Here is a 27,700-nt window from a genome sequence, read left to right on the forward strand (position 1 = left end):
TTCGTGCAATCTCCCAGGTCTGTTTTCCAGCCTGCATGCCGAACATCCATGCATTCCATAAGCAGTCATCCTGGTGATACTCCTGGTCATGGTCCAACAGGGAACGCACACACATGTCAAAATCCAGGTCAGCTTCCGTTACGTTGGAGAGGCAGACATCCACGGACCACTCGAATATGCACGAGCGACAATGCAACACAGGCTGCACGCAGGTGACGTGTGCAAGGAGGAAGCCCACCCGGTAACTGATCCGCAGCACTGCCAACGGCAGTGCCCCCAGTACATGCAGCAGTCGTGCACGGTACAGCTCCATGTGACTGGAGTAGACCATGTGTCTGGGATGGTCTGCCATTGCGTCAGTGGCTCTGCTTGACGCGGCACTGGCTTGCCCTGAGACAGTCTGGAGGATGAAATGGCACAGCTTGGTGCAATGAGCAGTGTCTGTGTGCAATGGGTGCAGACCTTGGGTGGGGTGGGAGTACGTGCGAAGGCCATATCACGCACGCCAACTATGACCAAGGACCACTGAGTGTGGGATGTGTACACGTTGGTCTCACGCCGGGCAGTGCGTAGTGTGGGGTTCGCAAGCAAATGCCATTGTACCTGCCAGGGGGTGCGGGGCACATGGAAGTTCCTACTCAGAGCTGCAGATGTGATACAGCCTGATAGTACGGGCAAAGGACCTTTCATCCCTACGTTAACTTCGCAAGTTGCATGCATACAGGAGACATACAGAGGCCGGTCATGGGTGTGGTGGGACATCTGCGACCCTGGGAATCATGGATGATATGCCCAACACGATGCACATGAGCGGACTCACTGTGTGTCACATTGCCACACAGCTGCTCCGCCCTGCCACGGGCACCCACACTTGTGTGCACTGCATGGTTGCATCACGTGCACTCCTAAGGGACACCATTCTAATGCCTGTGCGCGAATGTCCAGCGCCATGCCAACAACGCCGTGACGCTGGCCTTCGAAGGTGTGCGCCCACTTGGGTATAGACCAATGGTCCGGACATGGAAGACACAGGTGTCCAGCCCATGGCTGGCTGGGACCGCGCAGCAAATGAGGACAGGCAACAGATTCATGCATCCGCAAGACTGATACACATCCCACCTGGCATGCATGTGCCAAGACCCCAAATGTTCTAGCGCTCCTACATGTCTCCGTACCTGCGGGCCCGTCCTCCTGGTACATGCCACATTGCAACATCGTGTACTGTGGCCCTGGTGGCGACAAAACCCCAATACAGAAACACACTTACCACACTTCCTGCACCAGGCCGCATCCGGACCACGCCCTGCCCCCCCCCCAGCCGAACCAGCACACGAAGACTGTGCATGCCGGGGGAAGGTGCGGGGCTACATGTCCAGGGTCACTGCCAACGCTGAGGTGACATGACATCGTCCGCAGAAGACAGCACACTGTGATGTTGCAGGGCCCGTGCACATCAAGGCGACACAATGAACACACTTGCTCAGATGGTGTGAATGGCTACAGGCACATGCGCACGGCCACATTTATTAGTAGGCACACTTACCGAGTGACACCTGTGTTGGATGTGTGTGGATTTTGTGCACACCAGCCGGCAAGGGCTGCCTGGTGCAGTCAGAAATCGACAACAGTGTACATCGTAAAGGACACAACCATAAAGGCCCCATGATTTGTGCTGCACAGAGTTATTGGCTCGGATGCTCAACATCCTGCACGGGCCTGCCGCCACGGGCCGCTGACTTGCGGTGCACTGGGGCAGGGTCACGGGTGCAGAGCAGATCCATGGGATGACAAGGGGCCTTGTCGAGGAGTGTCTCTAGGGACAGTGGAAGGTGTACCCCCAGGGCAGGATGCAGAGGGCAGGCCCACGCTGATACAGTCATTATTGTGGAGATGAATGGAACAGACACATGTCGGACACCAAGTCTGGTCCAGCCTGAAGAAGATGCAGAAAACCACCAGGGTCTGACGCCACCGGGGTCCAAACAGATGGTGCCCATGACTCATTGCGCACAGAGTTAGTGGCACCAGTGCAGTTAGGGGATGCCGCCTGCGATGAGGCATGTCCAATGGTGTGGATTTCTCCATATCTTACCCAAAACACAGTTCTACATGTGTGACCTAATGGACCGCAGTGTAGGCCTGAGGTAGCGCTTGGCACGAGCATGGGGCACGGGCCATCCACCGGGTGTCGCCGGCATAGGTTGGATGGCCCCACCGGCCTGCGTAGTTCATGGTTCAGTGGCACCACGTGACGTAGACTTGCAATGAACAGGGTTGATGGCACCAGATCAGTTGTTGATAGTGTTTGGTCACCTCCGTGACTGTGACCCTGGTTTCATCCGGACTAAGCCGCAGTTTCACATATGGGACCTACTGGGCCGAAGAGGATGCCGGTGTAGAGTGTGATTGTGGAAGGAATAATGTGGGCCAGCATCGGGGGGGCCAGCGATGGTCTGCGAAGGCTGCAGAAGTCACGGACCTGGTGCTTGGAGCTTGCACCCGCACGTGGTGGACCCTGCTTGACACACGCCGGTGTCAGCAGATGATCAGTGTGACCCGGTGGTTTCGGGTTCCAGCAGGCCGGGGTACGGCAGGCGCACAGGATCGCAGGCAACTCCGCTCACGAGGACAGCATTGGCCTTGTGGCGTGGTGAGAGGCACTGCCCTGGCAGAGATGTTGGGCTTTCCGGAAGTGGACCACGCCCAGGGCTACGTGCTTTTTATTCACACCCCAAAGTTGGTCTGGCGTACCCCGGGCAATCCCACTCCGCTCACGCTTACGGGGGGGACGTAACAGGCAACATTTGCGTGAACTCCCCCACTGGCCGGGGGACATGGTTGCGTCCACTGTCCACCACACTCCATACACCAGTGGTGTGTGTCACCATGGACTTAGGTGTGTTCTGCATACTGCGGTCTGTCCAGCACATCTCCTCCACTCTTGGCATTGTGTGCTTTCCCAGTCATGGTTCTCCTGCCTCCTTCACACATGCCTGGTTGCAACCTCTCCCCACATTCGGCTAGTGTGTGGCTGAGGTGCCATTCCATTGATGGCTTATGTGCAGGGCTTGCCCAGGTTACCCTTGTGAGTTGTGCTGTCGTGTCAGGTGGGTGGGCATGTTGTTTTGCATGTTGGTTTAGATTTTGTGACGTGTGCATTGCCAGAGTTGTGAGTTTGACATTGTCAGGTGTTGGGTCTGTGAGGCTGATGCGTTTCCTGGGGGTCCGCTGTCTTTGTCTGCACTGCCTCTGTGCTGGCCCGGGGGGATGGGTATTCCGGGTGGGGTTTGGGGTCCTGGGGTGGTGGTGGTGGGTGTTGTGGCCCTCTTGGGTGTCCGGGCTGCATGACCAGTGGCTTCATGGCATCTGTTGCCCTTCCGATGTGGCTGTGGGCTGTGCTCCCTTTTGTGGTGCAGGCTGTGGTCCGACTTAGCACCAGGTTAGAGCAGGTGTTATTTTCCTGCTGCTAACGCGCCTTATCGCCGGTTTTGTGTTCTTATCGCAGTTCTGTCTGGTCGTTGTGAATGTTGTGGAATTGTGTTGTTGCGGCTTTTGGCACGGGAACGCCTACTCTGCATCTCATTAACGATAGTTGCGGGGGTCATCCGTGGCAATGTTTTTTGCGGCTGCTATCACGGGTAAACTGGTGCTGTGGGCTGTTAACACCAGCTTGTGAATCGGGCGATAAATTTATCACAAGTTTGGCTGCGATAAAGTGCCGTTAACTCGGCCATAGTTCCTTGTGAATATGCCCCAGAACGTAGTTAAAGTTTGGCAGGGAAGAGTAGGAAGCTGCATTGTACCCGGGCAGAATGGGGGAAAATGTGTAAAATCAGAATACAATGTGGAAAAGATGGAGAAAGGCAAAAGATGGGTACATATAATGAGGGACAGAGAGGGGAACAGAATAATTAGAGACAAAGAAATCACACACAGTTTTGTAGGTTACCTTGATAAGTTGTATAAAGTGTAATTAAAGCATGAATAGAGAGAACAGAGAATTTTGTGCATGATCACCTCAAGCTGATATTAAGCACAACCTATAGAAATAAGCTAGACCGTGAACTAGAGGATGACGAGATTGCCACGGCCCTAGCTCAACTACATAGTGGAAATTCCCCAGGAACTAATGGACTCCTGGTAGAACTATTTGAAGGTCTAATCAGTGACATAACATACCATCCATTGGCCTTATATATATGGAGGTCTGCAAAGTAGGTCATTTGCCCCAGATTTCAGAATGGACACATTTTTATACTGATAAAGAAACCGGGTAAACTACTAGAAGACCACTCCTCCCACAGACCGTATGGAGGCAATGGTCCTGGCCACACTATTCGTCAATGGACTAGACACCTATATCAAACATTGATACTCCCAGGCCAGTCATGGTTTATTTCAATGAGAGTATCCAGGCATAACCCTTGTAGTCTGCACATGACCCTGGAAAAGACACTCACAGGGATGGAACTCATATTGCTTCAATCAAATGACACAGAGAAAACATTAGATTCGATTGAATGTAGATTATGATAGTGGTTCATAGAAAGAAGGGCCTTGGCCTTAGTTTACTGTGCTGGATTCAGATACTCTATAAACGTCAAAGCATTGACCCTCCACCTGGACACCAGACATGGTTATCCTTTATCACCCATATTGTTTGCATCAACTATAGAACCATTAGCATGCTGGACTAGAGGAAATACCATGTTTAGTGGGTTGAAATGGGTTGCAGACTGGGATTCCGGATTCTATAGGAGGATGATATACGGCTATACATAGCTGGACCAAAAGACGAAATGCTCATGTTTTGGAAATTGGGTGTGTATGAGGAATATTCAGTTTAAATTAGCTATGTTCCATATTATATTGCTAGGAACATGGGGCGAACAATCACTCCAAAATATCGGAGGGTACGTGGGTTTTGGTTGTTGTCCAAACAAGACATGCCAAGGCTTTGGGGCATAAACAAGGTCCCTGTCTGTAGAAAGTGGTTGAGAGATATGGAAAGATTCATTCCTGCCGACAAAGAAATCTACAGAAATAGGGGGACTCGTGGAAATTCCATAAAATTTGGGAAAATGCTGTGAGTTACATTACCTAGACTGAGTTGAAAGAAATGACTGGAGTTGGAACAATACTGGGAGAGGAGATGTTGGAGGGAGACGAATACCCATGGAGATCAAACATTGGAGTTAAAACCCATGGCACCTGCCTGGAATTCCCTACATATAGACCACATAACAGGAAGCCAAAAAGCAGACTTTGGTGAAATTGAGATAATTTTTGGCTAGCAGTTAATACTGTGATATCTATGTACTGTACAGATGTCATGTTTGTACTCTACATTTTCGGTGATGGAATCAAAATGAAAAAAGATAACAACAGTTTAAAAAGTCACCAGATGATGTGGGCAGCATCAGCACTTTGCCAGAGCAGTGGCAAGCTTGTATCACGGAAGAACAGTAGAGGCCCTGTTCAAGACAGAATAGAGGCAGCATTGTGCCATGGCATGGTGAACCACATTGTGCCAAAGAATACAAATGAGAAGCAATGTGTCAGGGAAGAGGCAGGTAGCACTGTGTTATTACAGAGAAGGGACCAGTGCTGTGCCAGAAGGAGGAGGAGGCAGCTATGTAATCGGAAAGGGCCGCACAGCTCCAGGGCAGCGTATAGGGCAGTGGGGTGCTTGGGAAGTCAAGTGGCAGCATTGTGCCAGGGAGGATCACTTTCTCACTGTGCCACTGCACTCTACTCCACTATACAACATTACATTTTACAGCACTACGGTGTATGAAACTGTCTTCCACTCTACTGTATGACACTCCCCTCGACGGCACAAAACTTTGCACTTTATAATAATTGTTTATTAAAATAAATAAAACATTAAAATGTAGTGGGAAAAAAAGATTAAAGCTTTGTTATAGTGAGGAACACTTTATTCATTCTTTCAATACAAACCAAACCTACACTACACAAAAATTACAAATTCTAAAATGGTTATCTTAAATTTATAATGTAACACCCACTTTTAAATCACTATACCTTTATTTATAATTTGGATACAAACCGAATTTAAACTACACAAAAATTATAAATTCTATATTTATACCTTTAATTCATATTTTACACAATACCATCATACTATTTTTTTTTTTAGTTCAAAATGTTTTATTAGATTTTCCATAAGAATGAACAAATACAGACAATACAGAAAAAATTTATCACAAGCGAAAATACCTATATAAAATAAAACATTTCTAAAAGCAGTTCTAAATACAATAGTTAAAGATGTATATATAATCAATTAGAAGGAGGGGAGATAAACTAAAAAGAAGGGCAGGGAGGGAGCCATGAAAAATTGCATTGTCAACTTATTAGAAAAAGGAGCTACATTCATCATATAAGGCGTTAAATAGAATGACTGTAAAACGGTGAATCAAGTATACATATACAATTATAAAGATAAGTATACATCTATGGGTAACCAAAACGAGTGAAACAAATTAGAATTGTGATTGATCCCTTTCAGGGATAATTGAGCACCTCTTCTTGTAAAAATGACCCATGACCACCAAGCATGAACCGATAAAGACGAAATATCCTTCCAGCAAAATGTAATGGACTTTAAAGCAGCTGATATTAGGAAGTTAAACAGTTTACCTTCTAATTCAGTTAAGTTATGCGTAAGATCAACAGCTTTACATATTAATATTTTGTAAGAAATAACATCATGAATATGAAATATTTGTTGAATAATATCCCAAACATCAGACCAAAATTTAAAAATTAATGGACATTCAAAAAGCATATGTCGTAGTGAACCAGGGAGTAATTTACAATGCCAACAAATGTCGTCTTGCATCAGCTTAGCACGAAATAAACGCACTGGGGTCCATAAACAATTAAATAAAATATAAGAATTGGTTTGGTAAAGTGAAACAGGCAGCCATCCTGAAATACTATTAAACCAAACAGTCGTCCATGTATCGTTGGACAAAGAAAGGGAAAGCTCATCATTCCAAAATGTTGAAATAATATTTAGATTGTTTCCTATAGAATTAGATAATTTTTTATATAAAATAGAGACAGTATGTGATGACGTAGAGATAGTTCGAATATATAGTGCTAAATCTGCTTTAACATTAAATGGAATACCATGAGGGAAGGAGTCTAAAATCGAATTACATAACGATTCATATTTAATAAAATCAGATTGAGGTAAATTAAATTTCATTTGTAAAGCTTCAAAAGAAATAAAAACATTGTCAAAATAGATATCTTTAAGATAAAAGATACCAGCTTTAATCCAAGCATTCCAAAAAGTAACATTTCTATTCAATTTAATCACATTACTATGCCACAATGACATATCTTCAGTATGAGTCATAGGGATCAAAAAGATTGAATCCAGGTCATTAAAAATGAGTTTAGTGGATTTAATAATGACCGATTTATGCACATATATTGACCTATTGGACATTGTTAGCAAGGTGGTCAATGGAAAAGGATCCACAAGAGACTGCTCTATATGAAACCATGTAGGTTGGTTCTTTAAAGAGGAAGGAGAAAACCATATGGAACTTTGTTTCAGTATAAATGCTTTGTGATATAGAAAAAAGTCAGGCAAACCAAATCCAGCATTGCATTTAGGTACTTTTAATTTTTTATAACCAATACGAGTTGATTTATTATTCCAGAGAAATTTGGAGAGAAGTCTATCAATGTTTTTATAGAATTGTAAAGGAAATTGAATAGGAATCATAGCAAGTGTATAAAAAATTTTAGGAGCAATAGTCATTTTGATGGAGTCCATTCTACCCCACCAAGAGAGGTGAAGTGAAGACCATTTAGACGTTTTATCTTTGATATAATTCAGAATAAAATTACTATTTAATGTTAATGTTGCTTTTACGGAGGACGCAAATAGAATCCCAAGATATTTTAATTTATCTTTTTGCCACACAATATCAGCCATGGGTAACATATCAGGAGTACAAAAAATGTTTAAAGGGAAGAATTCAGTTTTATTAATATTAAGTTTATAACCAGAAACCATGGAATATTTTGTAATAATTTCTAATAGGGCAGGCATTGAGGATAGAGGTTCACTAATAAATAACAGCACATCATCAGCATAGGCTAAAGCTTTGATATTAATCTCCTTAATCTGAATACCTTTGATATTAACACAATTTCTTATATGAGTAAGGAAAGGTTCAATTCCAATGAGAAATAAAAGTGGAGAGAGGGGACAACCTTGTCTTGTGCCTCTAAAAAGAGAAAACTGACTAGATACTTGACCATTAATAAATAAACGAGCAGTAGGGGCATAATACAGAGCAGAAATCATGCGTATAAACGAAGCACCAAAATTAAATGATAATAAGGTTTGAAATAAAAATTGCCAATGGATTTTGTCGAAAGCTTTCTCTGCATCTAAAGCCAAAATTCCTGCGGGGGAACTTAAAGTTGAACTCTGTTCAATAATGTGTAATAAGGTTCTTGTGTTATTTGTAGAATATCTATTCTTCATAAAACCAGATTGATCAAGATGTATAATAGAATCCAATATAGGGGACAGTCTAGAAGCAAGTATTTTAGCATACAATTTACAATCTTGATTAATTAAGGAAATAGGGCGATAATTTGAAACAAGAGTGGGGTCTTTATCTGGTTTAGGAAGTACAATAATTAAAGCATCAGTAAAGGAACCTGAGATCGTTCCTGAAGAACCAAAAAAAGTAAAAAGTTGAAATAAATAAGGCAAAAGTTGGGACTGGAACTCTTTATAAAACTCAGCTGGGATACCATCTGGGCCAGGGGATTTTTTTTTTTTTATGGATTCAATAGCAGCTAAAATTTCCTCAGTAGTAATGGGTAAATCTAGCTTAAGCCTGTCCGAGTGTGAGATTTTGGGCAAATCACATGTATCTAAAAAAGAGTCCAGTATGGAAGGATCATGAGGATCAGGTTTATTATATAAAGTAGAGTAAAAATCCAAAAATTCCTTAACAATATCATTATGAGATATTGCAATGTTACCATTAGGGCCATGAATTGAGGTAATTTGTGTTCTATCTTTTTTTATACGTAAATAATTAGCTAAAAGCTTCCCAGATCTGTTGGCATTAAAACGGAACTTAGCCTTAGAATTAGAAATTTGGATGCCCGCTCTAGTACTAAGGATTGAGTTAAATTCATATCGAAGCTTTTGTAGCTTGACTTTAAATTGAGGATCATTTGATGAAATAAAAAGCCTTTCAAATTTCGCAATTTGTTTTTCCAAACACCTGATACGTGCGTTGAATGTTTTATTTTCATAGGCCATAATTGAAATAGTTACACCCCTAATGTAAGCTTTAAAGGCGTCCCATCTATTGACCATGGAAGTGGAACCTTCAGGATTGAGTAAAAAATAGTCCTGAATAGCATTTAAGATTTTATGCTTATTATGTTCATTAAGAACAATTCCAGTATTCATACGCCATCTAGTTTGGTTTGCAAAAGTTGAAGTTAAATTCAGAACAAAAGAAATCAAGGCATGATCTGAGATATCAATATTACCAATCTTAGGAGTCTTAACAGATTGGACTAATTGTGTGGAGACTAAAAAATAATCAATTCTAGAATGCGAATTATGTGGATTAGAGAAAAATGTAAAACATTTTTCTGTGGGAAAGTGCAAACGCCAAATGTCCACTAACTTGGTGTTATGAATAAATGACTTAAAAGCATGAAAAACCTTAGGAGGGCGAAATTTAGTACTAGATATTCTATCCAATAATGGGTCAGCAATAACATTAAAGTCACCTCCAACAATTAAAGGAACTTTACCCAACTTTAGAACCTCGGTGGTAATATTAGACCAAAAAAGAGGGTCATCCGCAGTAGGACCATAAACATTGAGCAAAAATATGACTGAATCATGAATTTTAATTTTAGCTATAATAAATCTTCCATCTGCATCCGAAATTTTGCTTAAGACTTGGCAATGCAATTTTTTCGCAACAAAAATAGCCACCCCATTTTTTTTACCAATTGCAGGTGATGAAACAATAGTATCTACCCATTTCTTTTTCATATAATTTAAGATGTTGTCATCTATATGAGTCTCTTGAAGAAAACAAATATCTGCCTTACAACTACCTAAATAATCTAAGATTTTTGTACGCTTAACTGGATGACGTAAACCTTTAACATTTAGTGAAACAACTTTAATATTGTGGATATTAGCCATAATGAAGAGAGAAGGAAGAAAAAGTCAAGAAGAGGAGAAAAAGAAAAGAAGGAGAACAATAATGAGAGAAAATAGTAGCTCCAGAACAAGTAAAAGGAGATGAAAAAATTAAAAAAAGGAGAAAACGACAAACAGGGTACAAAAATATCAAAGATGAGACGCACATACGCTCAACAAGCATGACCTAACCGTTGGAGCCCAATGTAGTAATGGTTCATTAACCTGTCAGAAAACAAAAAGGAAGTTAGCTATAATCAGGTATTAGAGTCATGAGTATCCATGGATTGCTGTGAACGTTGATCCAAAAACTGACGCAAGTCCTCAGGACGTTGAAAAGATTTTGACAGATTGTCTTTCCAGATACGCATTGTTGAAGGGTCAAAAAGACCATATTTGAATCCAAGACTTCGCAGTTGAGGCCGAAGAGTAGAAAATTCCTTGCGGACTGAGACTGGTTTCCCATTGACCATTAAGGAAGGAATCTCTCGTGCTGCCTTTCGAATCAAAACCAAATGATGATGTCTGAGGACTTTGAAAATCATTTGACGAGGTTTGGTATGTTGAGGATTGCGATGTGAAGGGATTCTATGGGCCTTGTCAATCTCAAATTTTTCTGGAAATTTAATTTGTAGAAGCCCAGGAATCAAATTTTCCAAATACAACCTACAGTTGCCACTCTCCACATCCTCTGGTAAATTAAAAATGCGTAAATTGTATTGTCTGTTACGATTTTCCATCTCTAGGAGCCGGGTAGACAAAGGAGATATTTTAGCTACAAGAGGAGTGAAAGTCTCAAGCTTAGCCTTATTATCGTGTATTTTAATTGCATTATCAGATATTTTCATTGACATACTCGCCATTTCCTTTCGAACATTTTTAATCTCTGAGGCAATAGCATCTGTGTTAACACGAAGCGCTTGAATTTCCTCCAAAATTAAGGATAATGAAGGTTCTGTTGATTCTACCGCCTTTGATTTAATTGGCGGAGGTGAAACCTGCTGCTTTCTTTTAGGATGAATATTTTTATTATCCATGTTGATTTGGTAGCAAAAGTAGGATAATAATAATAACAATAAAATAAAATATCAAAATTGCAAAAATAGCAGCAACAACGCAGAAAAAATGAAGGAAAAGAATACTGCAGCAGTAAGAATATCCTTATTAAAGCTGGTGCAGCAGCTATAACAGGCTATGGGAGTGGCTAGGCCCAAGCCAGGCCCTTTCCTGAATGCTTGCTCCGCCCCCTGACAGACAAAGCTGGGAATACCTGAAGGGAGAGCTGGAGGCAGAGGCTGGACACTGGAAAACGCCTCAAACAGCGCCCAAATTCAAGGAAAAGCTCAGCAATCGACAGGTAAGATGCTCAGCACTCAAGCGACCTCATTTGCGGTAAAAACCTGACAGGAATCGTCGTTTTTAATGAAAAACGGGCGAAAAAACGCCGGAGCTCTCTACACGGCGGCCATCTTGTTTCGCGCGCTCGCGCGTCTCCCCCCATCATACTATTTTAACTTGTGCATCTCCATACACAGTGTATTAAACTTGCTAGCCACACTACATTAACTATAACTCACCACTCTAACATGCATTGAGTTCTCCCAAATGATGTGATTTGTTATGTTATAAGAGTTATTGTAAATACTATTATTTTAGATGGTATAACTAATATAATATAAAAGAGTATAAGCAGTGTATGGAGAAGACGTGAGTTGTAGTTAATGCAGGGTGGCAACCAAGTTCAAGACACTGTATACTGAGGTGCACAAGTTTAAGTACTTCCATTGTACTGTCTGAATTATAAATAAAGGTATAAGTATAAGTTTAGTATGAGTTTAGAATTTATAATTTCTGTGTGGTTTAAGTTTGGTTTGTATCTAAAGAATAAATAAAGGTATAGTCATTTAAATGGTAGTGCATAAAGTATAACTTAAAGGTATAACTATAACTTTAGAATTTGTACTATTTGTGTTGTTTAGCCATATGCAAATCACCTTGACCCTACTCATCATGGGAACAGTCCAGCCCAAACTGCCAGGCCGGTTTTGTGGTTTCACCCCTCATCAGCCAGGCTAGCTTGAATCTGGTGGCGTGACAAGCATGGGACCCATTTCTTGGCACACCCTTCTCACTTAGGGCAACAAATGCAAAACAACTGGCTGATGAGGGGTGATACCCCAAAACCGGTCCTAGGATGCTTGTTTCTGGGGCAGGGAGGACCTGGCTTCGCAGTTCAGGCTGGACTATTTCAATGAGGAACAGCGTCAAGACTGATTTGCATATGGCTGTGTTTAAACTTGGGTGGCATGGTGAGCAAAAGTATGATGGATTTAACCCAGATCTCTAGACCGGGGGTGAATTTTTAAATCATTCAGCATTCCTGCTATCATCTCTTTGCATAGCACTTATACTGAAACTTCTACTGAAGTTTTATGCTGGCACCTTTTCTCTTTATTTTATAGATCTAATTACATCTAGATTAGTGGTCATATGGTAGTATATTATTGACTTGTAGATCTTCATGTATCATAGGCAGGAAGTTCAACTTTATAATCTTCTTATTCCGTTGTAATTGTGTTACTTTGTACCATTATCTCTGAAGTTCTCATTGGTTATTTACTATTGAGGATTAACTTTGCTGCTAGAGCTGGCAGCCCATTGATAATCCTGTATTGTTATGCAATGTTCTTGAGACTGATTTATATTACGCTGACTATTTATTTGTAATAAATATGTGTTTAGCCTGATTCCAGTCTTGGAGCTTTACTGTGCAGCCGAATGGGTTGCACTGTATTTAAATTTGAACTGTAAACTAACTCCTTTATTCTTCAAGCTCCCTACAAAGATCGGGACCGGATGGGGAAAATAAGGGCTCAAATCCTCTTTACTGGATCAGCATACTGGTCAACAGGGGGCTAGACGTTATGGTCCTAGACAACATGCAACAATTAATGACCATAAAAGACAGTGACTTTCACAGATAGTCTGCCCTCCAGCTTTCACTTAGACGTTGGGTGCAAGCGGTATAGATGGTGACAACCCCATGGTTTGATTACCTATCTTTGGCATTCTGCTGATGCCATATCTAAAGAGTGACTCTGAGCAATTAATAGGCGCATCAAGCAGTTGACAAGGGTGGGCAGAAAACCAGAACTGAATCCCCCGAAACTTCATACAGACATTAGGGCGGAAAGTTAAGGTCTCCCAGACATGCATTTTTACCACTTAGGGCCTGATTAGGATCTCGTTCTGAAGGGCTCCGAATCGGATTTGGGCTTGCCGAATCCGATTCGGAAGCCTTGTTCCGACCAAATCGTTTCCAGTTCTGAATGACCCATTACGATACATGGAAACCGTAAGGGCTGTTCGAATCGGTTCCGAAAGGCATTCGGACAGGTCGATCCTTTCCAGAGCCGATTCGTACAGCTCTATGGACTCGGTTTTCGAGCAAGCTATTATGATGACCAATTTGGACAGCTTTTCTGATTCGGTCTGCCCAGAATGAAACAACTGTTGGAATCGGTCTTTGTGGGCCCGTAGCAGGCCCTCCTTCACCTGGGGCCCTCCAAATCTAGCCTGTGGGGATACCCATGGGTCCCCTCTTTCCAACCATGCACAGTGTGGCAGGTACCAAGGGGTGCCACCACAGGATGCACGTTTTTCCCTAGCCACCCCTTTATTCAATGGGAGCCTGTGTTCATGTTCGGAACATAGACTCCCATTGAAGTCAACGGGTGTCCGACCGAATCGTATCTGGATGCATATATAATTGTTGGGCAGCTGTGAGGTAATGAAGGCCTGGCACTCACTGTGCCTCTTCTGTCCCACTCAGGGACTTTCAAAACAAATTGCCCCCCATCGCTGTAGTTGCCTGCGCTCTCGCAGGACAGCTGGGATCAGCCATAAGCCCACGGGCACCACTGCGCCTCAACACCCCCCACTGGGGCCCTACGAATAAATGTGCCCCTGTTGCAGCTGCCCGCCATGGCGGCGCAGCTGTGACACCATTCATAGTGGGGGCCCGGCACCTCTGTGTCCTCGGGACCCCCACGTGGCACTGAAAACATGCCCCCATCATTGGAGCAGCCCGCTGCCAGACAGGGCCGCTCAGGAGATTCCAAACTTGCCCGGTGCCTCGGTCGGCACCAACTATGGAGGAGCCCTACTCACCGGCTCTTCCTCTGGGCAGGACTCCTCTCTTTACTTCACCCAGGTTCTGCTGCTCTCTTCCATGCGGCGGGGCAGGCTCGGCGGCATCACAGCAACACCCGGGGCTCTCTGTCTCATGAGAGCCTCGCCTGGAATCCTTCTCTCCGGCCCTTTCTCCTCTCGTCTTCAGGTGGCATGCGGGGCTCCCACCACTCACGGGGGCCCCGCTCAGCAACACCCTGACCTCTGGGCGTCCTCTGGTTCAGGGGCCAGCCTCAGGACCGGCACTCCGCTCTTCTCCCTCACTGGGGAGGCTGGATCCTGCTCTCTTCACCCGGGCCCCCTCCTGGGACCCGGGACTTCGCCTCTGGGCTTGTGGAGGCGGGGTAGGCTCCCGTCCTCCTCTTCTCACATGCGGCAGGGGCAGGCACCGATAATGTGCCTCATGCCCCCTCCGCCATCGTCACACAATGCGCTACCTTGCGGGGCTCTCCCTTTGCCATGGGAGCCCCGCCGAACCACTTCTCCTTCCCTCCGGTGATTCCGTGGGCACGGGGCTTCCCTCGGGGAGGTGGAAGTCCCGCCCCACATTGCCTGACTTCCTGCTTTCCGTGTTCTCTGCGGCTCGGGCCGGCGGCGGTGATTCTCCTTTTGCAGCCGTGATGCGGGGTGGGCACCCGCTGTTCAAAGTAGCATGAGAGCGGGGTGGGCACCCGCTCTCCAACGTAAAATCACTCATAAGTGGGGTGGGCACCCGCAAAAGGCACCATAATGAGGGGTGGGCTCCCGTCGAACAAGGCACAAACTGCGGGGGAATCCCTACGATGGAGATTCCCTCCCTCTCCGCGTGCAGAACAGTGCTGCAAAGCCCGCACTCTCTTCCCGCAGGGAATAATTCAAATATAGAGCTCCTGAGGTGCTATCTGCAGCAAAGAAATCTTCCAGGTCCTTGGGGATAACAAGAAGCAGAAAGGTCCATGGGGCATACCTGGGCCAGGGAGGTCAGCACACAGGGCCCTCCAGCAGGGAGGTAAGCCCCCATGGCGGTTCCTCCTGGGCCCCAGCAGCAGCAAGCCCCCAGCAAGTCAGGAACAGCACACCAGAACTGACAACATCATGGGGTCACAGCCCCCTCTTTTATATACCCTTTCTCTTTGTCTAAAGTGGAGCGCATTTGTTAGGTGGGGGCTCGTCATCAGTCACACCACAGGGGGGCGGAGCCAGCATTCACTAGGGAAGACACCATCCTATTCAGAGTCAGGGGATTACCCCTCTCACTACACTTAGCCCAGGTGCCCCATTTAGCCTAGCGCTGACTTACCCTGCCCCTCCTGGAGCCACTCACACCTCTCAGCCCCTGTCACTCACAAGCCAGACATGCAATTCACATCAGGCAGGCAGACACATAGCACACAGAAATACCAACTTCTAAAAGTGGCACTTCTCCACCAGTCATCATAAGTCTGCGCACACCATTGTGCAGCATTTATTCTCACGCGTTCATACATACTAAACTCGCCCCTGCTGCTCCTCTCATACCAGGAATTACCACAGACACACTTATCCCCAATGCATTCCTATGGGAGGGCAGGCCAATCTCACCACACGCACACAGAGAGCGCATGCACTTTACACTGGACCACAGTGCTAAAGTGCTCAGAGTCCTAAAATCACCAACACCAGGTTACAGAAAAAGGCTAGGAGAATGCAAAAGGTGTCGGGTGAACCTGCCAAAAGGGTCAAGTCCAACAAGCACTCTTTTATTTTAACTCTGCAACATGCTGCACACAAGCCACACTACTCTACAGCATAGCTTAGACACGTTTGCAAAGCCAATAGCTCTGGCTAAACAAAGGTCCCAAAGACGAGACCTATTGGCTATGCCAATGCTTGTTCCCTTATGTTTTTGTGCATCTCTATATAACCTGCATCATAGATTTCTTTTGTCGTTGTCGTACTGTATTGCACTGATTAGTTGTAGTACGCTTTATAGGTGGCGGAGGTGCATATACCGCAACAGTGCAGAGATTACTGAGGAAATTAGGGACTTCCACTCCATACTATGAGGGCTTGGCCCGATTTGATATGATTGTTAGTTTTTTTCTTTAAAAATATCAATAAAGAAATTAAGTGTAAAAAAAGAAAGTGATGTGAAGGGGAGAATGGGAGAGATTGAGACACACTAAAGGCCACTACCTCTTCCACAAACCTTAGTAATGCTTAATTTACAGGCTTATATTTTCAGAATTAGAACATTTTTAGCTATTCACAACAAAATCCTTGTTATCGTTTACATGACACAACTAACATGCATTGGTAAAGACAATAGATGTGGCTTGATTTAAATACCCATGTTGGTTGTTGTGTGACATGTCCGGATGCAATAAAAGAAAATTCACAGGGAAGCGCCAAAATACTGGTCAGGTGGCATGTTGTGGGAAGCACAGGCTTTTCGTTTTCACATTTGCCCTTAATTACATAGGTCGTGCCTCTTGGAAGGGACTCCTTGTTAATCTGCTTTGGCCACGCCCCACCTGCACCTTTATCATACCACTTAAAGCACTGTCTGGCAATGTGGCAGCACGTGACTTAAATCTGTTGAGAACAATACCTTGTGCGTCTCTGTTCCATCGCTCTGTTATGGCATGTGAACACGCTAATACATGGTGGTGGTCGCACTGAATGCTGGGATTTCCTGGCCACCAACATCAATCTTCGTAAAACAGAGGTTCGCCGGATTACCCTGCAGGATGCACCTGCGGCCCGTACACTTGTCAGCAGCAGCCTCCATAAGGAGCAGCCAGCAGAGAATAAATACACCAACACCGCACAGTTCAGTGATTGTGTTTTATTTCTCGCTGACCACAGAGAATGTGAGCCTTTTCCAACTTCCTGAGGGGGATGATGACTCCAGATTTTCCAGAGGAGACGGGGATCCACTTGCCCGCTCCTAGCGGTTGTCGGTGGCCCTGCTTCGCGCACAAGGGCGCTTCTTCGGCTTTTGCTTCGGCTGGGGCCATTTTCATATGAGGGACTCTTGCCCATAAGCTGCCCATGCTGTGCCTTTGCCCCATGTGAGGGAAGCTTGCGCTGCTGCTATGCTTTCACCAGGTGTTCTTCGTGTTTTACTGAACCTTAAGACAAACTTCTCACTTTCCAAATGTATCAGCTTTGGCAATGCATCTCCGGTTCCTTTCTCGGTTGGGCGAAGGCACACCTGTAGGAATTGACTGAGAATGCTGCGGAGTAACCCGCATGTTTACGACTGTCCTGAGGGAAATAGCAATTGATGAAAAAGATAGCGGACACGTTCCTGCTTTGTGCCCGAGTTTACTGTTCGAAGGGGCGACAAAGCACCCTCGTTGTGTCAGCTCCGCCGACCGCTCCCCCGAATCATCCTTACCTGTTTGCGCAAACTTTTTAGAATTTGTTGTTCTCGCCACGCCGCGTCGATATATGAAATTCTTGCATAGGTCACCCTGAAACAAAATGTATTCAACTCTACATACAGCAACGTTTTCCCTGTGACTATCCGACTATATTTTCACAATGATATTATGACTGAATTAGACTCGGTTTGTGCTTTCCCGGCCGAGATCGTCAGTACAGGTGCTACTGCAGGCAGCTGCCTTAAGGAGGCAGGTAAAAGGGCATACGAGCGTGCCAGGCTGCAACGAGATATTTTGTTGTTAAGGAAAAGGGAACGCCCACACCCCAAATTGTCAGTTATGACGGGGGATCCGAAAATCCTTCGCCTGGAGCTGAAGTCAGGTGTTTTTTCTTAGTGATCATCAGAGCTGTGGTGGCGATGCTGTTGGAATGAAATTAGGCTCTCTTGGGCAGACATGGTTGGTCAATGTAAAGATTAATATGCAAATAGCAGGTCACGTCACAAGCAGGGTGACACTTACGGGGACAGCCACTTAGTGTTGCCATGCCACAACAGCGCGCTCCACCCCTTCCTAAACTGGTTACAGGAGGGGACATTGGGGTTCAGGATGGGTCCGGACAGAAGCCTCTTCGGTGGGGTCTGGGGTGGGGAACTGGGCTTGGATGGGATTCTTTGAGGCCAACATGCAAGAGCAGGGCCTGCTTTAAGGCAGTGCGACCGGTGCAGCCACACCTGGCACTGAGCTGGAGTTTGTGATGTACTGTGCTTATAAATGATTTATGGGTTGAAACGCAACGGCTCAAAAGTTACTTGCATGTCCAGAAGTTTTGGATGCAAAAATAAAGATGTGAATATAATTCTGGTAATTGATATTCCTGCTTTCAGAGATTTGTCAAGTGGCAGTTTCCACTCATCATAAAGTAGCACTGAGGTCTAATGTGCCTGTTGCAAAGAACGTGTATCATGCTGCTTACAGGCCTCTATTTTATGTGGATAGCCCAGTGGGTTACTGCTTTTGTCACACAGATCCTTTTGTTACTTGAAGTTCATAAGTTACAATCCTAATATAGAACAGAAACCTATAAACCGTCATGAAAGAGCTGCATGCAAACTGCACGTTATAGGTTAAAACATGTTTTAGATCAGTTTTTCAATATCCTAATGTTGCTAAAGAAGATGAGCTTGGCATTTTTCATAGTAAACCCAAAACCAACCACTGTGATACCTTTGAAATGCCCAGTTTGTGTTTCTCCAGAACAAATACTGTTAATTATGTTATACCTGTCATCCTTAGGGTTGTCTTTCCTTAAACTTTTTGCCTGCTTACCTCCTCTTTTTGCTCTATCTGTTTGTTGGCTTTGGGACTCTGAGGACCTTCCCACTGCTACCCGGTGCTAAAGTGCATGGGCTTCTCTCCTACACATGGTCGCATTGATTTATAAATAATTGCCATATTTAATTTACTTATAAGTCCCTTGTAAAGTGGTACACCGTGGACCTAGGGCCTGCAATATAAAAATGCTACTAGTGGACTTGCTTCACTGGTTGAGCCACCCACACAAGAAGCCTTTCAAACCTGACCCAGGCCTGCCAGTGCAAGGCCTGTGTGTGTCGTTTACTGCCACTTTGACTTGGTATTTAAAACCATTTATCAAGCCTTGAACTCCTCTTTTATTGCACATAAATCATCCCTAAGGTAGGCCCTAGATAGCCCTAAGGGCAGAGAGCTGTGTAAGTGAAAGGTAAGACATGTACTTAGCAGTTTTACAAGTCCTTGTAGTGATTAACAGCTTAATTCGTTTTTTCACTACTGTGAGGCTTACTCTTCACATAGGCTAGCATTGGGAATTCCTTAAAACACTTTAAATCTGAAATTTCTGATTAGAAAGTAGCAGCTGCATCATGTTTCATATCTTTTTAATGGTAATGAGACATCCTCTTTCCTGGTAATGTAGGATTTAACATTACTGTTTTAAAAATGCCACTTTTAGAAAGTGGACATTTCTCTGCTCTTACTTCTCTGCGTGCCTTGCAGCATGTCTCCAATACACGTCTGGGATGGGTGACAGAAACACTTTTTGCATTCACTCTAGAGAGCCGCAAACACAGGAAGGATGGGTGTGACAGAGAATTCATCTGCATTCATCTACATTCTGATAGCTCATCCTGGGCAGAAAGAGGGAGGGGGAGCTGACATTTGCACCTGAATAAGCAGTGTCCTGTTCCCCATACAAAGGGCTGATTACCCCCCACAGACAGGGTTGTGATAAAAGGGGGCATATGCACTTCAAGGGCTTGCTTTAAAGTTACCCACACTTCAAAGGCACAACTGTGTATAAGTATTGGGACTCTGATCCTACCAAGACAGTACACTACTGGATCTGTGTAGAACTCTGCCAAGAGTAAACATTGCTCTGCCACAAGGATTGACACTTTGCCTGACTGCTGCTCTGAAGGAACTGTTTTCTGGTTTGCTGAGCTGCCCTGCTCTCTGCTGATCTTTGCCCTGCTGAGGATAAGGACTGGACCCATCTCACATGAACACAGAGTGACTCCAAGGACTTGCTTGCTTGCCCCCTGTTCTGAAGTCTCACGGCCATTAAAGACTTCCTGCAACTCTGTGACAGCACCTGGACTCTGCCATCTGTAAGACCTGCCCTTCCAAGTGGTGCCAATCTAGTCCTGGGCCCTTGAAAGGTGATTTCCGCTGTCCAGAACCATCAAAATAGACTCAGTGGTGACTTTGCACAGATTGGAACCGGTGCATTGCCCTTCAACACCAACGCCGATAGACGACATTGCTGCGACGGACTGCGCGGCTTGATGATGACAGACAATGTGGCTCGATGACAATGCAGTGCCTCAATTGTAAAGGGGTCCAACGTTGGGGACTTCATCAATTGCCTGGATCGACACCAACAACATACCTACATCCATGGGATCAACGGCGCAGCTGCTCCCCGACTCCTCGCATTGAATCTTCGACCTTGACGCTTGCTCCATCCAAGGTACTGTGTCAACTTGAACTGCCTGAGTCCTGTAGCCAGCATACCATCAATCGTGGTTGACCTGAACTTTGGATTTAACCCAGTCTAGCGCGACCTTAAGTAACCCCTTGGCGCTACTGACTTCTAAGAACTATGTGTGGTTTTTTTGTTAAAAAATTCATAACTCCAGTTTTACTTATTGGGATTTTGATATTTTGGTCTTGTTTTAATCATAAAATAAATCTAAATTTTTCTAAACATGTGTGGAGTATTTTTGAGGTGTTTTCATTGTGTTACTGTGTGTGTGTGCATGTGTGTGTGTGTGTTGCACACATATTTTACACATTGCCTCTTTAAATAAGCCTGACTGCTCCTTGCCAAGCTACCAGAGGGTGAGCACAGGTTATCTTTTAGTGTGTATCTAGCTGACCTTGACTAGGATTGTGGTCCCTACTTGGATAGGATGCATACTTATGGCAACTAGAGACCCAATTTCTAACAGATGGCGTGTGATTCCTACACCTTGTAATCCTCATTGTCTTTTGTAACATTTCTTATAGACTGATTTACACATATGTGATTCACTGTTGGAGGGTGGTAGTGAGGGAATCAGTGAAGGAGGTCATGGGGGGGTTCACCAAATATTATCTTTGTACTGGGTGACAACAGCGCTAAAGCTGGCCCTTTGCAGGAGGACAAAATCTTTGTGCTTTTATTGAATTGCTCAGTTTTGGGTGGTAAGTGATTTTCCTCCGGTATCGGGTCTGCATGCTGGGCAAATGTCGAAAAGACACCACAGCAATGCTTGCTGTGAATAAGTGTTTGGGCCCAAAGTTTTCCTCAGAAGCCTACAGCTGCGCTATTGTATTTTGGCAAGCCAGTTAACATGGCTGCATTGTCTATCCACCTCATGCCTCTTCAATCCATCACCAGACACTTCCTGCCCCTTCATGTTAGTCCTCAGTTTCCTGCTTTTTCACTCTTTCTGTCTTCTCTGCCTCCTTCTTTTCCCCTTGTGTGTTTTCCCTCTCTTGTTCTGGGTCGAAGTCTGATGAGAAACAAATCTGGCGGTGGCCACCAGCTCAAATTAAGTATTGCACCACAGGCAGAAAAATGCCTGGGGATGTGCACATCAACTTAGAACATCTCGTTTCTCTGCACCCAGGATCGCCCATCAGTTAACCCAAACAAACATGGTTTGAATAAAAGTGCTACAAAATTCTTCCGACAAAGTGTGTTGCGTTGTTTAGAAAGAGTTTGAAGATACCATGGCAATGGCAAAGCAATGCTAAGTAAATGAATCAAAACAAGGCCCTCTTATGTTTGTGAAGACGGCTGGCGTGGATAAACCTCAAATTAAAGTTAACAACAACCATATGGGGCTTCATAAAGAAGCTGTGGCTCGATGACTCACCGCAGTTTTGAGAGAAATGCAGACCAATGTTTAATTTCAGGCTAAACGCTCCTTTGTAGATTCTGGGTTTAACATGCACTGGTGTTCATTTATGAGACTTGTGGGCAATCTTTGAAACTCTCTTGTGTATGCGCCAAGGTACTAAACACGGGGTGAATATCACTGCTGGAATTTACTTGAGATGGGGGTGATATTACTGTTGGGACCCTGTGCGGTTGCATTTCCCTCCTGCATGGGCTTGATATGACACAAATACCAAAGCCCTTGGCAGTTTGTATATTCGAAATTGTCTGAAATAAAGGTCCGCTCATGCGAATGTTTATGGTCTCTCCGCTGAAGCATGCTTGGGCACCGACTGCCCACAATCGGTTACTAATTGAATGCAGCTATTGAGGATTGGCAGACCTCTGGAACACATCTGTGCTCTTCAAACTTCTATCACAAATAATTCCTTCTTATAGGAAGCTGGCTCTCTATAAAGGGTACTAAAATGAAGTACACTGTGCAGAGAGTCCAGTGGAATCCCAAATGGTTTACAGAGATAAAAGCAGATGATTCTAGCACTCTTTTGTGGTAGTGTGGGCGAGCAGTTAGGCTTATCAGAGGCTAGTGCTAAACATTTGTTTTACTCAGAGAGGCAATATGTGACACACACTCAAAAATAAATCAGAGTTCAATTTATCAAAATAATATCGATTTTCATGTATTTTTTAAGACCAAGAACACAGTTCTAAAGTAAGTTATTTCAGAGTTACGATTTTGCAAAGTTCTGAAAAAATATCACTTTTGTGCGCAGTTCTGCAATATTGAAAACAATAGGGAAAAAGCAGAAAAATTCATATTAAATCAGGCATTGCTTTCACAAAGTTCATCATCTCATTTTAGGTCGATGTTGGGACCAGGTCCAGCAGGAGAAGTTCGAGAGCGTACTGGTTCAGCCGTGAGCAGAGTGCTCGGAAGCTGGTGCGCATAGACGAAGGGGGCCACTCTAAAACACAATGCACAGTATGACTTACAGGTGAGCCCAATTGGGCTCCTTCATGGGAGAAGTTTGCAAGGGCCTGGGGAACAGGCGAGCACAGCAAGGGCTGGAAGGACCAGGTGCAGAGTAGATAGGTCAGCCGGGCATTGTGGGTCTTGAGGTCCTTGCATTCAGAAGCAGGTAACTTGGAAAGGTGGTCTCGGGACAGCTTGTCCACTGAGTAAGTGGGTTTCCAGTGTCTCAATGTCCCTTGATGGTTCCTTGCTTCTGGAGTCGGTGGTGTACGGAGTGGACTCTTCTTCTTGGTGTTTGCCGTTGGGGTCTGGTATCCCAGGTATTGGAACGCTGCTGCTCCAGTAGGCCCTGGTGTCCCCAAACTTGCTGAGTAGACAGATCTGACCCTCCAGAGCTGTTGTACCTTTTCTGGCTTCAGCGCTCTGTTGAGGTTGTCAGAGAGCATCAAGGTGACAAACTGGACTTCATGGGCTTGGTGTCTGCGGTGCAGGAGAGGGATGCTTCCACTCCAAGGAAGCTTCTTGCTGATTTCATGAAGACTGGAGGAGCTCCACGGTTCTGGGAGGCCTCACAGTCACAGGACGAGACAGCACGCTCTGATTGTCGAGTCCTCAATGCAGCAGGCAGGGTTTTGTGCCATTTTCTTCTGCAGAAGAGTTTCAGCTTTTGGTCAGCAGCTCTTCTTTGTCCTATTCCTTTTCTTGTCCATCAAATATGATGTTAAGATCTAAGGGTGCCACCTAAATACTGTATTTAGGAGCATTACAATGGGAGAACGGTAGTTGCCAATGGGCTACCTACCTTTAGGGTGTCTACACCCTCAAGTGACCACTTCCAGTGGTCCAATGGTTCTGCAAACCGAAACCCCAACGTCAGACATACATCATGGTAGGACTGCCCATGCACCCTCAGTCCTACCATGACGTATGTCTGACGTAGGTGTTTCTGCAGGAGAGACCACGGCAATGAGAAGGAGGGCAGCCTGGAGATGCCGCGATAATGGTAAGTGTTTTTAAAAAAGTAATCTTTATATATTTTTTAAAACTATTTATTGGGGTGGGTGGAGTCAGGGGGCTTGCTGTGGGGCCCGGGTCTTAACTCCGCTCCGCTGCGGACTTCTGAAAAAAACTCCACTTTCTCAGCGGAATGCTGAGTATGCAAAAATCCTCCAGCCCTACCAGCGGAGCGTAGTTCTCTGGCCACATTTACTTTGTACCATCGCTACTGAGGTTCTCATTTATTGTTTACTATTAAGAATTCATTCTATTGGCAGAGTTGGAAGTTCTGTGATAATTCTTTATAGCTATGTGATATTTCTGAGACTTATTTACATTCAGTTGGCTTTGAATTTGTAATAAATCTACGTTTAACCTGACTTCACGATTTGATGCTTTACTGTGCAGTCAATTGGGTTACACTGTATTTATGATTTAAATTAATTGAAACCTAACTCTTTTATTCCTCAAGCTACCTAAAAAGATCAGCGTCGGAGGGGACAATAAGGGCCTATATCCCCTACGCTGGAGCAATAGTATTGTCAATGAATCAAGTTGGGACATGAACCTGTCGCAATAACAGACAGATAGGCAGCAACATGTATTCAACTCACAAAATCTTGTCAGAACACTGTGTGCAGATGGCTCTCACAGTCAGTCTCCAGCTCACTAGTCCAAATGCAGATGTAATTCGAGTGATTCCAGTATAGTAAGTTAACAAAACATCTTCCAACCTTCACCCAGCCTAAGATGGGGGCTGAGTATCAGTCTGTTGACTATGATATCAACAATGCAATGAGTACTTGACACTTACATGTGCAAAGTGAGCTAGGAAACGATGTGCTACATGCTGATGTGACTGTGAGGCAACCGAGAGCCAAGGCAGCGAGGAGGTTGCACTGTGGTGCCGCGGCCAGGTAGTCGAGTTGAGCGGCTGAGAAGGAAACAGAAAGGTCTGCTTGACTCTGCCCTAGGTTCCTGACCCAGTGTAAAGCATAAATCAGAGGCGCCAGGAGCCCGAAGCCAAGGAATTTATGCCATTGGAAGCACACCATGGAAGAGCGTCCGCCCGGCTGTTTCGGAGTTGGTGTTGATGTACTTCCCGGCAGAGCCTACTGCTCTAATGAGTTTGCTCTACCCAGCCACCCTGAATCCTGGTGAGTGGTGATTGAAGAGCACGAGTGTGAAGGGTGTGAGGGGAGAGCAGCGGGTAGTGCTGCAGCCATAGGCCGATCCTTGAGTACTGCGGAGGCGGCCCAACTTAGGATGGGTACGGCTTCGGATATCAGGTGTGCTCCTACCCCTCCCTCCCATGCTACCTGGCCAAGGAGGGGAGCAAGGATGAGCGAAACCAGGACAGGACAGAGATGAAGAAGTCCAAGGGGGCACGATTTGCCAGACACTGACGAAACTGTGACAACAGCTTTTACACCCAGCCCCCCCCAAGCACCCCTACAAGTGCCACAAAGGGCTTCAAGTGCAAGTGCATGATAAGTGTCTGGTAAGAGCCAGATAGGCAGCAGGTAACAGGCAGGCTGTGTTACCTGGTCTGAGACTGCTATGAGGCAGAAAAGACCAGGACCAGTGTACATGCCAGTCCAGGGAAAACAAAGTGAGAAGCTGTTCAACTTGAGACCCCGTGATCAAAAATCATCAAAAGGAAAATGTCAGCTAAGACCCCGGCGGAGGTTGGTTTACCATCAGCCAGCAAAGAATTCACCAAGAGTGCCTGGGGTAAGAACAACACATTTGGGGCCATATGTATGAAGGCATTTTCCCATAGACACAGAATGGGTAAAACCCTTTGATACATCTGGCCTTTGGTCCACAACTTACACAGAGATAGAACCACAGAGAAAGGCCATAGGAATCTGAAGCCATCAAGGATTTCAGACTATTTTTTGCCCCTGAATGAGGAAGAAGAACAATGCTCACCTCACACCCCCGATCACAGGTCTGGGCCTTTAGAGTAGGCCTGGGCTAAAATTTCGTTCCATTCGCGGAAATTGCGATAATTTGACATCTTTGCGTTCCGCGGAAAGCGCGAAAATGTTAAAATTTCCGCTTTCCACAGCTTAGCGATAATTTGGTTCTTGCTCGCGCTGTAAAATAATACATTCTCGCGCGCGCGCGTTCGCCTTACCTGAATCCCTGCGTTCGCCGACAAGTTTTCTTGATCCAGTCGCGTTCTCCATGAGATGTTGTATTGTTTTTATCCATTTGCGCTGTCTCGCGACAGTTCGCGCCCGCAGTGACGTCGCGCGATCACGTCTTTCTTCTCGCGATCATGCACCACGAGACAACTGAAAACAAGATGGCCGCGCTCGCGAGCAACCACATGGGTAAGTTGGCGAGCCGCAACCATGCAGAAAATCTCGCGAACATGCGGGAAAAAAACTTCCGCATCTTCGCGATATTTCCGCGTGTTTGCGATAATTTTTAACATTTTCGCGATAATTTGCGAAAGTGGATTTCACAAATTCCGCCCACCCCTACTTTAGAGGGCAGTTTTGGATTTGGCCCAGGAGCAGTGTACACCTCCATCACTACCACATCCAACTCTGTCTCAAGAGATTATTATCTCAGAAAGGATAAATCCCGCTACAACAGTAACTCCAGCACCATTTTCAATGCCAACCTCACCGACGTCTGTTGGCACAAACTCCTTGTATTTACCTCTGGGGACATAGTGCACAGGATTGGAGGTCACCAACTCAGATATTACACCTTCGGATGCTACCGGAAAAATAGGAAAAGGAGGCGCTCAAATGTTTTCAATTGTTAATCCGGTTTTAGAGAGGAAATCAGCGCCACCCCTGTCCAATTTGAATGCTCCTGTGAGAGTGGTAGCAATGATCCAGTCATAGCTCCTTCAGGCAAACTAAGGTGTGCTCATCTCATGAGAAGTAAATGAAGCAGATCCGTTAGATGTCCAGTGTGCAGAGGTTCTCAGGGCAGAGGGCACAAAGAACTCAAAGACTATAAAAGATACTACAGACACCACAACAGGCAGTACATTTTTTGGGGGGGCTGTACTAAATACAATGCAAGCCCCGTGAAAGCACCGAATGACCATGCCATTCCAATGGACATAAAAGTAGAGCTGCTATATTCACTTGCAGTCTTTGTGCCAGAAATAGACGGAAAGTTGGAGCATCTAAATGGCCTGATTAAAGAGTTCAATTCAGGAAAGATGATGAATTCACAATGTGTTCATGCAAGGAAGTGATTAATAGATTAGTGCAATTGCCAGTTCTTTTAGAGGAAATGGTTGGGGAAATAAGGAATGCATCAAGCGCAACAAAATCTAGCAATGAGTAACTTGGGGATACAAGGAAAGCACCCAGCGACCGGGACGGATACACATTTGAGACGGTGCAGAATCTGGTGCAGATTATCCCAGCCAAACATGAGAAAATATAAAGGATCCCCCAAGCCAGCACAAATAAGGAAAGGGACACTGAGTCCTCAAAAGACATGAGAGACCAGGAGATCACACCATCCAACGATTTAGCACCTCCGCGCAAGAC

Source organism: Triturus cristatus, chromosome 3_2 (assembly GCF_964204655.1).
Source record: "Triturus cristatus chromosome 3_2, aTriCri1.1, whole genome shotgun sequence".
Classification (NCBI taxonomy): domain Eukaryota; kingdom Metazoa; phylum Chordata; class Amphibia; order Caudata; family Salamandridae; genus Triturus; species Triturus cristatus.